Below are 6701 nucleotides of genomic sequence, written 5' to 3'. Positions count from 1 at the left end.
TATATATATATATATATATATATATATATATATATATATATATATATATATATATATATATATATATATATATATATGTTTAATATATATATAGATGGATCGATATGATATGTCAAAACATTGTATTCGTGTCTATGGTATCCCAAGATTACATAATATATTAGAATACATGTATAATACAATATGAGTTAGCTAGGATATGATTAATATAGATTTGTTACCAATTTCACATAGCTACAACAAGAAAAATTATCCAATTTTGTTTTACCCATAACTTCTTCGTTTTAAATCCGTTTTGAGTGTGTCAAGTTGCTATGGTTTCATATTGAACTTAAATTTATGAATCTAAATAGAAAAAGTATAAGTTTATAGTCGAAAATATAGGTTACAAGTCGTTTTTGTAAAGGTAGTCATTTCAGTCGAACGAACGACGTCTAGATGACCATTTGGAAAACATACTTCCACTTTGAGTTTAACCATAATTTTTGGATATAGTTTCACGTTCATAAGAAAAATCATTTTCCCATAAGAACAACTTTTAAATTAAAGTTTATCATAGTTATTAATTAACTAACCCAAAACAGCCCGCGGTGTTACTACGACGGCGTATATCCGGTTTTACGGTGTTTTTCATGTTTTCAGGTTTTAAATCATTAAGTTAGAATATCATATAGATATAGAACATGTGTTTAGTTGATTTTAAAAGTCAAGTTAGATGGATTAACTTTATTTGCGAACAAGTTTAGAATTAACTAAACTATGTTCTAGTGATTACAAGTTTAAATCTTCGAATAAGATAGTTTTATTTGTATGAATTAAATGATGTTATGAACATAATTACTACCTTAATTTTAGTAGGTAAACCTACTGGAAATGAGAAAAATAGATCTAGCTTCAAAGGATCCTTGGATGGCTTGAAAGTTCTTGAAGCAGAATCATGACACGAAAACAAGTTCAAGTAAGATTTCCACTCGAAATAAGATTGTTATAGTTATAGAAATTGAATCAAAGTTTGAATATGAGTATTACCTTGTATTAGAAAGATATCTTACTGTAAATAAGAAAGATTTCTTGAGGTTGGATGATCACTTTACCAGATTGGAAGTAAGCTAGCAAACTTGGAAGTATTCTTGATTTTATGAAACTAGAACTTATAGAATTTATGAAGAACACTTAGAACTTGAAGATAGAACTTGAGAGAGATCAATTATATGAAGAAAATTGAAGAATGAAAGTGTTTGTAGGTATTTTTGGTCGTTGGTATATGGATTAGATATAAAGGATGTGTAATTTTGTTTACTTGTAAATAAGTCATGAATGATTACTAATATTTTTATAATTTTATGAGATATTTCATGCTAGTTGCCAAATGATGGTTCCCACATGTGTTAGGTGACTCACAAGAGCTACTAAGAGCTGATAATTGGAGTGTATATACCAATAGTAAATACATTTAGAAGCTGGGTATTGTACGAGTACGAATACGAGTGCATACGAGTAGAATTGTTGATGAAAATGAATGAGGATGTAATTGTAAGCATTTTTGTTAAGTATAAGTAATTTGATAAGTGTCTTGAAGTCTTTCAAAAGTGTATGAATACATATTAAAACACTACATGTATATACATTTTAACTGAGTTGTTAAGTCGTCGTTAGTCGTTACATGTAAGTGTTGTTTTGAAACCTTTAGGTTAACGATCTTGTTAAATGTTGTTAACCCATTGTTTATTATATGTAAATATATGTTAAATTATTACATTATCATGATATTATGATGTATTAATATATCTTAATATGATATATATACAATTAAATGTCGTTACAACGATAATCGTTACATATATGCCTCGTTTCGAAATCCTTAAGTTAGTAGTCTTGTTTTTACATATGTAGTTCATTGTTAATATACTTAATGATATGGTTACTTATCATAATACCATGTTAACTATATATATATATATATATATATATACATATATATATGACATCATATAGTTTTTACAAGTTTTAACGTTCGTGAATCACTGGTCAACTTGGGTGGTCAATTGTCTATATGAAACCTATTTCAATTAATCAAGTCTTAACAAGTTTGATTGCTTAACATGTTGGAAATACTTAATCATGTAAATAACAATTTCATTTAATATATATAAACATGGAAAAGTTCGGGTCACTACAAGTTAAGCGCAGACCAATCAATCGTATAAGGAGCCAACATCTCCTGCTGCAGCATTCTTTTGAGCCTGCGTGCCATAGTTTCAAACCTATTATCATCTCGAAGAAATCTCAACCACTCATGTAAAGCAGCCCAGTTAATTCTAATTTCAGTCTCCTTACGCTCCTCCCTGTTCCTAACTATCTATTTTAACACAATTCAAATAAACATTAGCAACATAAAGTAAACAGCTGAACGAAGCCGGCGGTTTCTTTAAGCCAGGCCGGTGGCTTCATAACCTACCTAAGTACTCTTCACAAATTTGTCCAAAAACCTATTTAAACAATATAATTTCAAACCGGCTACTTTTAACATGATGCCGACAGCTTCGTTATGATGCCGCCGGCTTTATATGAGTTTCCATATTTTAGGGTTTTTTCAGTATTTATTGATTTAAGTCTAAACACATCAATTAAACAGATCTAATCAGTAATTAATAAGCATTTTATATCAATTCATAATTCAGCAATTACATAAACAGCAAGAATTCATCAAGGAATCAAGTGGATGAGGCCGGCGGCTTCATGATTATGCCGGGGCTTCATCTTCTAAAAGAGCAGGCATAGTAGATTTTGCAGAAATTAAAAGGATTTTGATAATGCAAATTTTAAAAATCAAAACTTACCCTATCAACCATGAGTGATTATAGGTTGGATTAAGAAAACAGCAAATTTTCCCCTTGAGAGCGTTTTTAAATAATTGTGAGTGTAAAAATAAGAAATGGGGCGGTATAGGGCTAAAAACTATATGTAGTGCAAAGCTGGCGCCTTTAAAGCCAAGCCGGCGGCTTCATTGGTCAAAAGGCATTAATTGAATGACAGCGTGCATCTTTTTCTGATTTTACCAGGCTGGCGGCTTTAATAAACCAAGCCGGTGTAGTGACCCGAACTTTTCCATGATTATATATTATATGAGATTCATAATTACATGATTAAATATTTCCAACATGTTAAGCAATCAAACTTGTTAAGACTTGATTAATTGAAATGAGTTTTATATAGACAATTGACTACCCAGTTTGTCCGACGATTCACGAACATTAAAACTTGTAAAAACGACATGATATATATATATATATATATATATATATATATATATAAAATATGATATTATGATAAGTAAGTATCTCACAAAGTATGTTAACAATGAGTTATATACATAAAATGAGACTACTGAATTAAGGAACTCGAAATGTTATATATAACGATTATCGTTATAACAACGTCTTAATTAAAATAAATACTTATGTATCGTATTAAGATATTAATGCACTATGTTTAACATGATAAAATGATAATTAAATATATCATTAAGTGTATTAATAATGAACTACATATGTAAAACAAGACTACTAACTTAAGGATTTCGAAACGAGTTATATATGTAACGATTATCGTTGTAATAACGTTTTAAAGTATATATATCGTATTAAGATATATTAACATACAATGTTATCATTATAACATAATAATTTAACATCTCATTATGTATTATAACAATGGGATTAATTACATTTAACGATATCGTTAACTTCAAGGTTTCAAAACAACACATATATGTAACGACTAACGATGATTTAACGGCACAATTAAAATGTATATATATGTAGTGTATTAAGATGTATTAATACACTTTTGAAAGACTTCAAGACACATATCAAATTACTTCTACTTAATAAAAATGCTTACAATTGCATTCTCATTCATTTTCATCAAGAATTCTACTCGTATTCGTTCGTTATTCGTACTCGTATAATACCCAGCTTCTAGATGTATATACTATTGGTATATACACTCAATGATCAGCTCCTTAGCAGCCTTAATGAGTCATAAAACATGTGGGAACCATTATTTGGCAACTAGGATGAATGATTACACTAAAAAACAAACTTAAACTTCTTTATATCCCATCTCATATTCACGTGAATGAGGCACACATAAACACATTCTCATTTCAATTTTTTTGAATCAAACTCATCTCTCTCAAGTTCTATATTAGTGTTCTAAGTGTTCTTCATCATCTTCATCAAAATCTAGCTCAATCTAGTTCATAAATCCTAACCTAGATCATCATATAAAACAATCACTCAAGAAAACTTCAAGAACACTTTCAAGTTTGAATGATTAATTCCAAGCTTTCAAAACCATTCCAAGTAATCATCTAAGATCAAGAAACCTTTGTTATTTACAGTAGGTTATCATCCTAATTTAAGGTAATATTCATATTCAAACTTTGATTCAATTTCTATAACTATAACAATCTTAATTCGAGTAGTAATCTTACTTGAACTTATTTTCGTGTCATGATTCTACTTCAAGAACTTTAAAGCCATCCAAAATCCTTTGAAGCTCTAGATCATTTCTTTTCATTTCCAGAAGGTTTACCTACTAAACTTGATGTAGTAATTATGTTCATAACATCGTTCGATTCATACTTATATAATCATTTTATTCGACACAAACAAATTGTAATCACTAGAACATAGTTTAGTTAATTCTAAACTTGTTCGCAAACAAAGTTAATCCTTCTAACTTGACTTTTAAAAACAACTTAACATATATTTTATATCTATATGATATGCTAACTTAATGATTTAAAACTTGGAAACACGAAGAATGAAATGTCCCGTTCTTATTGATTAAAAACGTTCCATATTAATTGATTTCGTTGCGAGGTTTTGACCTCTATATGAGATGTTTTTCAAAGACTGCATTCATTTTAAAACAAACATAACCTTTATTTCATCAATAAAGGTTTAAAAAGCTTTACGTAGATTATCAAATAATGATAATCTAAAATATCCTGTTTACACACGACTATTACATAATGATTTACAATACAAATATGTTACAACGAAATAAGTTTCTTGAATGCAGTTTTTACACAATATCATACAGGCATGGACTCCAAATCTTGTCCTTATTTAAGTATGCGACAGCGGAAGCTCTTAATAATCACCTGAGAATAAACATGCTTAAAACGTCAACAAAAAATGTTGGTGAGTTATAGGTTTAACCTATATATATCAAATCGTAACAATAGACCACAAGATTTCATATTTCAATATACATCCCATACATAGAGATAAAAATCATTCATATGGTGAACACCTGGTAACCGACATTAACAAGATGCATATATAAGAATATCCCCATCATTCCGGGACACCCTTCGGATATGATATAAATTTTGAAGTACTAAAGCATCCGGTACTTTGGATGGGGTTTGTTAGGCCCAATAGATCTATCTTTAGGATTCACGTCAATTAGGGTGTCTGTTCCCTAATTCTTAGATTACCAGACTTAATAAAAAGGGCCATATTCGATTTCAATAATTCAACCATAGAATGTAGTTTCACGTACTTGTGTCTATTTTGTAAATCATTTATAAAACCTGCATGTATTCTCATCTCAAAAATATTAGATTTTAAAAGTGGGTCTATAACTCACTTTCACAGATTTTTACTTCGTCGGGAAGTAAGACTTGGCCACTGGTCGATTCACGAACCTATAACAAATATGTACATATATATCAAAGTATGTTCAAAATATATTTACAACACTTTTAATACATTTCGATATTTTAAGTTCATTAAGTCAGCTGTCCTCGTTAGTAACCTACAACTAGTTGTCCAAAGTTAGATGTACAGAAAAAAATTGATATATATTATCTTGAATCAATCCATGACCCAGTGTATACACGTCTCAGGCTAGATCACAACTCAAAGTATATATATTTTTGGAATCAACCTCAACCCTGTATAGCTAACTCCCACATTACTGGATATAGAGTGTCTATGGTTGTTCCAAATAATATATATACACATGGGTCGATATGATATGTCAAAACATTTGCATACGTGTCTATGGTATCCCAAGATTACATAATATATTAGAATACATGTATAATAAAATATACGTTAGCTAGGATATGATTAATATAGATTTGTTACCAATTTTCACGTAGCTACAACAAGAAAAATTATCCAATCTTGTTTTACCCATAACTTCTTCGTTTTAAATCCGTTTTGAGTGAATCAAATTGATATGGTTTCATATTGAACTCTATTTTATGAATCTAAATAGAAAAATTATAGGTTTATAGTCGGAAATATAAGTTACAAGTCATTTTTGTAAGAGGTAGTCATTTCAGTCGAAAGAACGACGTCTTGATGACCATTTTGAAAAACATACTTCCACTTTGAGTTTAACCATGATTTTTGGATATAGTTTCATGTTCATAAGAAAAATCATTTTCCCAGAAGAACAACTTTTAAATCAAAGTTTATCATAGTTTTTAACTAACTAACCTAAAACAGCCCGCGGTGTTACTACGACGGCGTAAATCCGATTTTACGGTGTTTTTCGTGTTTCCAGGTTTTAAATCATTAAGTTAGCATATCATATAGATATAGAACATGTGTTTAGTTGATTTTAAAAGTCAAGTTAGAAGGATTAACTTTTATTTGCGAACAAGTTTAGAATTA

Source organism: Rutidosis leptorrhynchoides, chromosome 10 (genome assembly GCF_046630445.1).
Source record: "Rutidosis leptorrhynchoides isolate AG116_Rl617_1_P2 chromosome 10, CSIRO_AGI_Rlap_v1, whole genome shotgun sequence".
Lineage (NCBI taxonomy): Eukaryota > Viridiplantae > Streptophyta > Magnoliopsida > Asterales > Asteraceae > Rutidosis > Rutidosis leptorrhynchoides.
The sequence above is the reverse complement of the archived record's forward strand: the minus strand, read 5'-3'. Positions refer to the sequence as shown.